General features: G+C 45.3%; 1 long non-coding RNA gene across 1 annotated transcript; it reads right to left on the reverse strand.

Moving 5' to 3' along the window:
- Positions 1-1,572: 1,572 nt before the first annotated feature.
- Positions 1,573-2,523, reverse strand: LOC136960410 (uncharacterized). The gene is made up of 4 exons (XR_010878838.1): positions 2,351-2,523; positions 2,085-2,239; positions 1,782-1,976; positions 1,573-1,631 (listed from the first exon to the last, which is right to left on the reverse strand). It is a non-coding gene; the product is annotated as an uncharacterized lncRNA (long non-coding RNA).
- Between the last annotated feature and the right edge of the window lie 8,464 nt (positions 2,524-10,987).

Below are 10,987 nucleotides of genomic sequence, written 5' to 3' on the forward strand. Positions count from 1 at the left end.
CAGTCCGATTCTCCCTATGCAGATTGTGTTGGCCAGGAGACATCCTTGGTCATGACCCGGGAAGAGACCAAACCACAGATGTCGGTGGGGGGGGGGGGGGAAGGGAGGAGCAAGATAGTCTCGCTTCAGCGCTCTCCAGGGGAGTTGTTTTCCAGCGACGACCTTGGCCAGGGCTTGTGCTGGTTACGGGGCCGAAAGAGGATAAGATTGGGGTAGTTGTTTTGACGAGTAGCCGCAACTCAATTTTCGCGTCCACCCTTCAGGAAGGTCTCCAAGTCCTCCATCTTCCTTTGCAGAGCCGCAAACTTATCCCTGTTGTAATCAATGCTGCGTTGTAAGTTCACAGACTGAACTCCAACAACTCTGCCCACCGCATCAATCATATCGGGCAGCCTAACGGGGCTTTTGACGGCTGCAGCCGTTACCTTGATTTTACGATATACAAAGCCAGCGCCTATTCCAAACAGCAGAAAGCCTGTAATCATGGTTCCGAATATGAAGATGTCTTCAACGTCCTCCACGGAAAGCGCCGCTAGACACACGACACGCCAATTCTCCCACGCGTCCATCGTGTAGCCAGCTGCGAACGTCCCGTCCGGACAGTTGGGTTCCCCCGAACCCGAGCTTCTCTTCGAGAAGATGGTGTCAATAGCATTGAGAGACCAGCTAATTAATTCCATGCTTCTAGTTTCGGAGAGTGATGATGAGAGAGTATCTTGAGACAAGACAAGACTCAAGACACAGCCAAGCAGCGAAGGTCAGGGAGGGGAGGAGAGAAAAATGCGACCGCCTTCGTCAAGAGCCAAGAGTATGAATTACCTCAATTAGGGTTATAGGGCTTTAAAGGTGACCCTGACATGGGTTCAAAGGTCAATATATCAGATAAGGGTTGACAGGAATGTGTCAAACTTACATAAATTAACCTACAAGCTAAGACCTTTCCAAAAATGGGTTTGATTTCGTTGTACGACAAAGTCTTTTTAAAGTCCAAATCTGCCATTGCAGTGAGGTTTCTTTCCAAGTAGGCTATAGATTCCAAGACCATTCATAATCTAAATAGACTACATCAGTTGTCAAAGTCAAATTATGTTTTGGTGGCACATAGTCCTGGTTTAGCACAAACAATATCAGGGTACAGACCCACTTGTGCATTTGTTTATCCCCAAACTTAAAAGAGGATAATTAGCTCTGCATAAGACATGGTCAAAACAGACTGCACAGCATCAAATTAGATTAGCGTCTAATCGATATAAAGCGTTGATGACGTTCTGCGTGTGATTTAGAGGCATTTTCTGTTGATAGAAAGAATGGGAGGAATTTGCGTATAAACTGCACGCAAAACAGGGATTTGGCATATATATGGCACGCAAAATAGAAGTGTTACCCTGTCTCAATTGTTACATATTTCGCGTGCCATATATATATAAGCTCATATAATTTCATAAGGAATCCTTTATATAGCTGAAATATTATTGGATCCCCTGCTAGTTGTGTACGTTTGCCCACTGACAAAGAAATGACCAGTATGTAATTTTAACTGTAAGTTTATTTGAACAGAGATAGTTCTTCCAAGGGGATAGTCCATCCACATTATCTGCTACCACCGCCCCTCATCTTTCAGCAGCTTACATCTGAGGAGAACAGAGAGTAGGACAGAGATAGAGGGAGAAAGAGAGAGCGTTTGAGTGATTGTGGTTTATTAAGATATTTTTCTGAAGCTAAATCATGCAGGACAGTGGATCCCCAGGACCAGGATTGAGAAATACTGCATTAAATAATACCTTCTTTATCCTCTTCCTCCTCACTCTCTTCATCGCTGCCCACACTGTCACATTCCTCTTCCTCTCCCACATCGTCAAGGAGAAAGGTCTGTTGACCTACAGCTGCCTTGTAGTACTGGAGGACCAGCTGCAATCTTCCCTCCACCTCTGACAGTCTTTGTCGCAGTAGACAATGTAGTCCATTATTTTCCTCCCCTAACAATTTAAAATGTAACAAGACAATATGCAGAACTTCATTAAAGTGTCTCAATGTATGTCAAATCTGCAGATTTTTTCCAGTAAACTTATGTTGCTCAGTATTACCCTCTTCTGCAATTTTTGTACTGAGGACAGGTTTTTCAGCCAGGTGCAGTGTTGGGCAATCTCACAGACCAGGATGGTCCTCTCCTCTTGCAGGCGTGTGGTCAGCATATGTTGATCATGCATCCTCTTTTTCGTTGCAATGGACACTAGTGATTCTAAATAATTTAAGAAATGTAAGTACATCTGTTGTTTTGTAATTTTTGTAGACTGTAGAGATACAAGTAAAATGTTGATACCTTTAGGGACACTTCTAAAACGACACATACCATTGCAAAGCACCCCCCATGGCAATAGCAGTGACTCTGCACTCGATCCAGCCAGCGACCCCTCTAACAAAGCCACATTGATGTTGACATCTTCAGGTACCATGCCATTGTATTTTGAGACCTGCTCAAAAAGCCGCCTTTTATCCTCTGCCAACCTAGAACGTAGGCGATGACGAAGCTTGTTGCTGTCTGTAAAAAATCAGAAGAGTTCCAACTGGTGTGAGAAAATGTTTTTTTTAAAACATCAACAATGAGACTGCCTACAGGGATGAGGTGCGACATCTGGCGTCATGGTGCCACTGCAATAACCTGGTCTTGAACATCAAGAAGACCAAGCAGATCATTGGAGATTTCCGCAAATGCGCACAAAATAACCATCAGACACTCTCTATTGGCACAGAGGAGGTAGAGAGGGTGCCCAACTTTAAGTTCCTGGGGGTGACCTTGACTGAAGACCTGTCCTGGGGTGCTCACATTGCCTTAGGTGTGGGAAAGGCCCAACAACGCCTCTACGATCTGAGGAAACTGAGGAGCGCCAAAATCCCCAAACCACTGATGGCAAACGTCTACAACTGTGCCATCAGCAGCGTTTTAACGTAGGGTTTCTTAGTGTGGTTTTCCAGCTGCACTAAGGCTGAACAGCAGGCACTCGAGGCAACGGGGGGTCAAAACTGCGGGGAGAATCATTGGGACGACTCTCCCGGAGATCAGTACCGTCTACGCCACCCACTGTCTGAGGAGAGTGCACAACATCCTGCGAGACCGTCAGCACCCAGCTCACCATCTGTTCCACCTGCTGCCCTCAGGTAGAAGGTACAGGTCCATACGGGCCAGAACATCCAGACTGACCAACAGTCTGTACCCTCAGGCTGTGAGGCTTCTGAACAGTGCCACCCCCCCTTCTGCCTCCCTCTCATGGACAGTAACCACACCCACCAATTACAATAACAATGAACTGGACTTGCATTGTTGCACAAATAACAAAATACTCCACATATCTTGACTGTTACGCCCTTGTTATGTTACGCACTTATGTCAAACTATGCAGTGTTTGAATGCTCTAAACAGAATTTTGTTGTTTTCTATGACAATGACAAATAAATATATTGAATTGAATCAAATTTAATTTGATTATGTTCTTCATAATTCATAGATTTTTATAGCTTAATCTAAGTCTTTTTAAAGAAAAGAATGCCCACATACCATTCTGACGGTAGAGGCTTTGTTTTCGTGCATGCACACTCATATGAAGCCCCTCAATGGACTGCTGCAGAGCCTGAAGCTCTACAAAAAAATAAGTATGTAATGAAAAAGCATTAGTAGTAATTTTGTATGTTGTGTACTTTTATGTGTAGTTAAGCTTGAACAGTCAGTAACAAAGTGTAGTGCTGCTGCCTAGAACAGATTATGCCTAAAAAAGGGCTCACGGGAGGGGTGCCATCCTTACCGCTAACTGCCCAATCCTGAATATCAGCAACCCACTCCAGTGCCAACTGGTCGGAGCAATGTAGCTCCGCCTTGAGCTCGGACAGTTTTGCTGCCTCAACCACAGCCCTTTGACAAGTCTGTTTTATAATAATAACAATAATAATTAAATATTACTATTCAACTGTGGGATTTCTTTGGAACCACCATATAGATTTCCCTACAGAAGTGGACACATACACAAAATACAATAAGACAGCTAACATGAATACCTTCACATATCTTGTGGAGAGGGCCTGGTGAAGAGTTTCATCCTTGTACCTGTTCCACACCATAGCATGGACTGTCAGCATGTCCACACGTGCTGTAAGTAAAAGGATGTGGTTATGTGGCAAATTAAAGAGCAATATAAGAAGAGAACAGATACTCAATTAGTCGTAAAAGTAGCCAACCTGATTTGGACATGTACTTGGTTGTCAGGGCACAACGGGAGAGGAAACTGTTGACTTGCTCAACTTCTTCACCGGCGGTTGTGCCTGTTCCGCTCTGGTTCCTTCCACTCCATTTGATCTGATAGGGGTACAAATGACAATGTTGGGGAACTAAATACTATGAACATTTACATTTTGGTTGAATGTTCTCAATCTACTTCCTTTATAATGTAACATAGCAAAATGTTAACAGATACATACCTCACACTTTGTGGCATGGGCTCTAGCATGCATGATGCTGAGGAAAGGCTTCATATCTAGGAGCCCCCGGAGAGATGACACAACACCAGCCACCTTCTCTAGGTAGGGCCAGTATTTGCAGGCAACGTCCATTGCAAAGAACCTGATGTTTTCGGTGGCATGTAGCTCTTTCTGTAGATACAGTGGGTATGCAAATATCTCCCCCCTGTACATGCTGAGGCCTTTCAGCAAATATCCATGGCGACACACAGCCACCTCAACCCCTTCCTCATCCAGCTTGTTGGCCCTCCTGGAAGTCTCCCTTGCGGCTATCCACTGTGAGGCACCACACGTGCCCCTCCCTTGTGTCTGTGAAGACAATTCATAAACAAATACATTCAATAACAATGAAATCTAAAACTTTGTATTAGCTTAACACTTGTGTGTGGTAAAAACGTTTTTACAGCACTGTGGATGAGGTCAACAAAACTTGTCAACTCACTGTCCTTTGCAAGGAACAGCCCATCAAAAAATGCAGCTTCATCAGAGCTACAGAAAAAACAATAATGTAAATTGCGTAAACCATTTGAGGTGTAATTGAAATGTATTTTAATTAGATACCAAACTCACCTTCCTGATCGCCGAAAGCGGTAAAGTTTACGGTTACCATCCACTGACATGGCAACTGTTTGTGGTGTGCAGGCTGGACAGGTGAATGGGGTCACACAGCCGAGCTGCTCTTTCTGAAAGGAACAGTACATAAAATCCAGAAAGCTCCGCTGCAGTGCATCCCCATTGATTTGACCAGACTGAAATATAATAAATAAATACAATTACAGCAATTCACAACAAGAGAATACAAAAAACATACATAAAATGGCTGATATGCTTTTCTCTTTTACACTTACTCTTCCAGCACGCTGTGTGCGATGTTCAAGCAATTTTGTGAAGGCCTGCCTGGACAAGCCTGGAGAGATCCCCTTCAGCTCCTGGAATAAGCTTAGGAGGTCAAGAGAGTATAGGGTCTGTGAAAGTGTTGTAGCTGGCCAATAACCACTTTTGATCAGGTCCCTGACTTCTGGGGTCCACTTTTGCATGCAGATATTGCACAAATACACAGGTTTGTGCAAGTCATAACATTCTGATGAAAAATTAGTAAATAATGTCAACATTCTATACTTTGTGTACATACACTGACTAAAGAATGTTAAATGAGGGGAATTTCTTGCTTTACCATTCATGGTAATGAGGATTACTGCTTTTCCAGCCAACACAGTGACGTTGGCGACCTCACAGGAACACAATTTAGGAGCACGCACTGTGGGTAAAATGCAAGCTGGAAAAAAAATAAACACGTATATTCAACTAATCATGCAGACGGAACACAGAAACATACTGTACCAGTGAAGTTCACATTTGCTCTTCAACTGATAATCAAAAATAACCAATTCAAAATCTTAGTATTATTACAGGGTAAAAGAAGCGTACCTTGCTCTTGGGTGGTGTACTGCCGAGCTTCACCAATAGCTAGATAGGTGGATGGAGGACTACCACACTGTCTCTGTTGTGGAGTGGCCATCTTTTATGAATGTGGACATCACATGCCTCACACAGCCACTCCTCAGGAAGACAATCTCTGCACCTAAGACAGGAAAACAAGGTTTATTTGCTAGCTATTTTAGTGTTTCAGTTTTCAGACTAAAATGGAGGTGCAAACTACTTTTTACTCCCAAACGTAGCTAGAAAATGCAAACAAGTGGTCCAACCGTATGACAGCAGTCTTCTGGCAGATGTAGCACAGTTCCTGGCCAACATCCTCTGAGTCCAGAAGACATTTCAGGTGAAATGGCCGAGCTTCTTTCCAATGCTCTTGTGCTGTCAGGTGACGTGAGGGCCAAGATGAAGTGGTTTGTGGGGACTCCGTTGGCATTGCAACTGGGCAAGACTTCAACATTTCCGAAAGTTACTCCATGTTTCGGTCTATAGAAGAAATGGTTTAAATTAGCCATGTTGGACAAATTAAGATTAGAATCTGTAGAGACAATATTACCAAATTCTTCTTGAGTTTGGAGCTCCGGAGAGGATTCCTCTGCACTGAAAGGAGTTCCTGTAAAACAAGACATGAGAGAATAAATAAAACACATTTTAGATGTCAGATTTTTGTATTGTATTTAGACCGAATTTAGGTTCAGTGATTCTCAAAAGGTTACGCCACAGTGTCAGACTATTGTATTTCTTAAGTGTGATAAATAGAGGTAAATTCAGACTTGCACATGATACATTTGTATGAATAACGACAACCAACCAGTAGTTGAGCCCTGCCTTCGCCCACCACATCTTCCCCTAGGCTTGGCTCGTGGACCAACTACACATCCCCTTTTAATCGGTGGAGTAGCCTCTCCGGATGCACCATTACTCAGTTTCTGTTAAAAATATAATTTGACTGTGATCCTTGAAATGCTACTGTATAATGATACTGTATAGCAACCTAAATGTAGGATTATTGTAAAAGCACTAACCCTCGCTTCACTTAAAAAATGTTTTTGCTTGATGGAGAGCGCAGTGAGTCTGCCCCCTTGGTTGAGATTATCCGATGGACATTTGGACGCCATCATTGGACAGACAGACACAGAGAGATAGAGCTTGTGTTCCCAGCTTAACGCACTGCTTCCTGTCAGACAGGAAGTCTGTGATCCATCTGCAGGTGGAGTCAGGCACGTTCAGCTGGGAGAGCTTGTCCTGAAGCAGGTAGTCCTCCCTGACGTTTTTACTGTAGAATGGAGTGAACGGGCAAAACTAGGCTGGCTCTGGCAAAACTAGCCTGGCTAACGAAGGTCGCTTTCTCAGGCAAATGATGAATGAAACAGGCTTGGTTAAGGAAATCCGAGATGCTGGCTATCTTCAGCAGGCTTGTATCTACAAAAGGCAGTCCTCCCTGACGTTTATAGTGGAGAATGGAGTGAAATACAACATTGTGCACACTGCCAGTGAGCGACCCGAGTCTAACTGAGGCTAACGACGTCAAAACAGTGTAACGGGGACGCAGTCAGAATCAGAATGGGATTTATTCGCCATGAAGTTTGCACAGACAAGGAATTTGCTTTGGCAGGAAGGTGCATACAATAAACATATACCTAAAATTGTAATATGTGGACTAACTATACTAAGGGTACATAAACTAGCAGTACTAAGTGGGATTAGAATAGAATTAAATATACAATAAAATAAAATATAAGTTGCCGTAAATTACAATATAAAAATACAAATATTACAAAAAATACAAATGTACAAGATACCATGTTGTAATGCAGTGCAAAAAGCAGTGTGTTTTAAGCAAGAAGTCATTAGAGTCAGTGTGGTCCTTTGGCCTTGTTGAAGAGGCCAACAGCGGAAGGGAAGAAACTGTTTTTGTGGCGTGAGGTATTGGTCCTGATGGACCGCAGCCTTCTGCCGGAGGGGAGTGACTGAAACAGGGAGTGTCCAGGGTGGGAGGAGTCGGCCACAATCTTCCTCGCTTGCCTCAGGGTCCTCGAGGTGTGCAGGTCCTCGAGGGTAGGTAGATTGCAGCCAATCACCTTCTCAGCAGTGCGGATGATACGCTGCAGTCTGCTCTTGTCCTTGGCAGTGGCAGTAGCGTACCAGACGGTGATGGAAGAGGTGAGGATGGACTCAATGATGGCTGTGTAGAAGTGCACCATCATTGTCTTTGGCAGGTTGAATTTCTTCAGCTGCCGTAGGAAGTACATCCTCTGTTGTGCTTTTTTTGGTGAGGGAGCTAATGTTCAGTTCCCACTTGAGGTCCTGGGAGAGGATGGTGCCCAGGAAGCGGAAGGACTCCACAGTGTTGACTGGGGAGTCGCACAGGGTGATGGGGGTGAGTGGGGCTGTATTCTTCCTGAAGTCCACAACCATCTCCACTGTCTTAAGAGCATTGAGCTCCAAGTTGTTCTGGCTACACCAGGTTGTCAGCTTCCACCTATAGTCAGACTCATCCCCGTCAGAGATGAGCCCAATGAGGGTGGTGCCGTCCGCAAACTTCAGAAGTTTGACAGACGGATGACTGGAGGTGCAGCTGTTGGTGTACAGGGAGAAGAGCAGAGGGGAAAGGACGCAGCTCTGAGGAGATCCGGTGCTGATTGACCGAGAGTCAGAGGCTTAACGCACTGCTTCCTGTCAGACAGGAAGTCTGTGATCCACCTGCAGGTGGAGTCGGGCACGTTCAGCTGGGAGAGCTTGTCCTGATGCAGGGCAGGGATGATGGTGTTGAAGGCAGAGCTGAAGTCCACAAACAGGATCCTGGCATAGGATGCTGGGGAGTCCAGGTGCTGTAGGGTGAAGTGGAGGGCCATGTTAACGGCGTCATCCACAGATCTGTTGGCTCTGTAGGCAAACTGCAGTGGGTCCAGGAAAGGGTCTGTGATGGCTTTGAGGTGTGCCAGCACAAGGCGCTCAAAAGACTTCATTACCACAGAGGTCAGGGCGACGGGTCTGTAGTCATTGAGGCCTTGACTTTTTGGGCACAGGGATAATGGTGGAGGACTTGAGACAGGCTGGCACATGGCATGTCTCCAGGGAGGTGTTAAAGATGTAGGTGAACACCGGAGACAGCTGGTCAGCGCAGTGCTTGAGGGTGGCAGGAGAGACAGAGTCCAGCCCAGCTGCTTTGCGGGGGTTCTGCCTCTTGAAAAGTCTGTTAACTTCACCCTCCTGAATGGAGAGAGTTGTCACTGTAGAGGGGGTGAGGGAGGAGGCCCCGTGGGTGGGAAGGGGTAGATCAGGACAGTCCAATTGTCTTTCAAATCTACAGTAGAACTCATTCAGGTCGTTGGCCAGGCGGGAGTCGTTAGAGGAGTGGGGGGCTCTGGGCTTGTAGTTGGTGATCTGCCTGAGCCCTCTCCAGACAGAAGCAGAGTCGTTAGCAGAGAACTGACGCTTCAGTCTCTCTGAGTACAGTCGTTTAGCCTCTCTCACCGCCTTGCTAAACCTGTTCTTCGACTCCTTGAATCTGTCTCTATCCCCACTCCGAAATGCTTCCTCCTTCTCCGACCTCAACCTTCTGAGCTCTGCTGAGAACCAGGGCTTGTCGTTGTTGAAGTTCACCCTGGTGCGTGTTGGAATACAGCAGTCCTCACAGAAGCTGATGTATGATGTCACAGCCTCTGTGAGTTCATCCAGACTATTGGTAGCAGTCGTGAACATATCCCAGTCAGTACAGTCCAAGCATGCCCGCAGATCCTCCATAGCCTCACTGGTCCACTGTTTTGATGTCCTCACAACAGGTTTACAGAGCTTTAATTTATGCCTGTATGCAGGAATCAGATGGACCATGTTATGGTCAGAGTGACCCAGTGCTGCACGAGGGACGGCATGGTAGGCTTTACTGACTGTAGTGTAGCAGTGATCCAGAGTGTTCTCTTCTCTGGTTGGGCATTTGATGAATTGTCTGTATTTAGGGAGTTCGTGGCTGAGATTACCTTTGTTAAAGTCGCCGAGTACAATAACAAGGGAATCCGGGTTTGCTCGCTCCACACTCAGAATCTGGTCGGCGAGCATGCGTTGGGTCTCTTTAACCTGTGGACCCGGTGCCATGTAAACTCCGACCAAAATGAGTGACGCAAATTCTCGTGGCGAGTAAAAATGTTTACATTTTATAAAACATTTTTCCAGATCCAGAGAACAATGTTGCAGAATCACTGTCACATCTACACACCAGCCACTGTTGATGTAGAAACAGATACCACTGCCTTTGGTTTTGCCGGAGAGTGCAGTGTCCCGGTCAGCTCTCACAAGTTGAAAGCCTGCCAGATGTAATGCAGAGTCCGGAATCAAATAGCACAGCCATGTCTCAGTGAAGCACAAAACCGGAGATGAAAGAAAGCATGGGCGGCGCTAGGGAGGGGCTAGCAGGTGCTTCAGCACCCCCAAGAAAGAACAAAGCACCCCGATAGCACCCCCAACAATATTGCTCATTTATTAATAGTATTCAGGCCCGGAGTGGCCATCGGGAGAATCGGGAGAATTCACGGTGGGCCGCTCTGCCCGCTCATAAATTGGCCCAGCAGATCGCCTGCTTTCTCTTAGTTTTTTTCACACACCGAATAAAACGATATGTGTTAAGTTACTGTGACTGATAAGTAAGCTAATAGGCTACACTAGGTTTTAATCTAAATAAGCTCATGATCAGACCGTGGATTAAAAAGTGCCGTTTTCAGTTGTCGCGCATGCTCTCTTTCTCAAACACAAGTGCGTGTACAAAGTTTGTTGCCACGGACACAAGCCTAAACAATCATTTACTGTTGTGGAGTTAGCAAAATTAAGCTGATGCAAAAAGAATAAAATGGATGGGGGAAAGATGCCAGGACGAACTGAAAAAGACAGGTAAAAAAAGAAAGATCTGTCACTTCATAAATCTAGGTTCCTGCAAGGGTGGGAAAAATATGTTTTCTCAAAAGCCCTGAATCTTTCAGGTACAAATTTGGGTTGTAATTTCCAGAAAATATTACAATTTGAGTCCAACGAAATATTTATATTAGCCTACAGA

This window comes from Osmerus mordax, chromosome 17 (assembly GCF_038355195.1).
Source record: "Osmerus mordax isolate fOsmMor3 chromosome 17, fOsmMor3.pri, whole genome shotgun sequence".
Lineage (NCBI taxonomy): Eukaryota > Metazoa > Chordata > Actinopteri > Osmeriformes > Osmeridae > Osmerus > Osmerus mordax.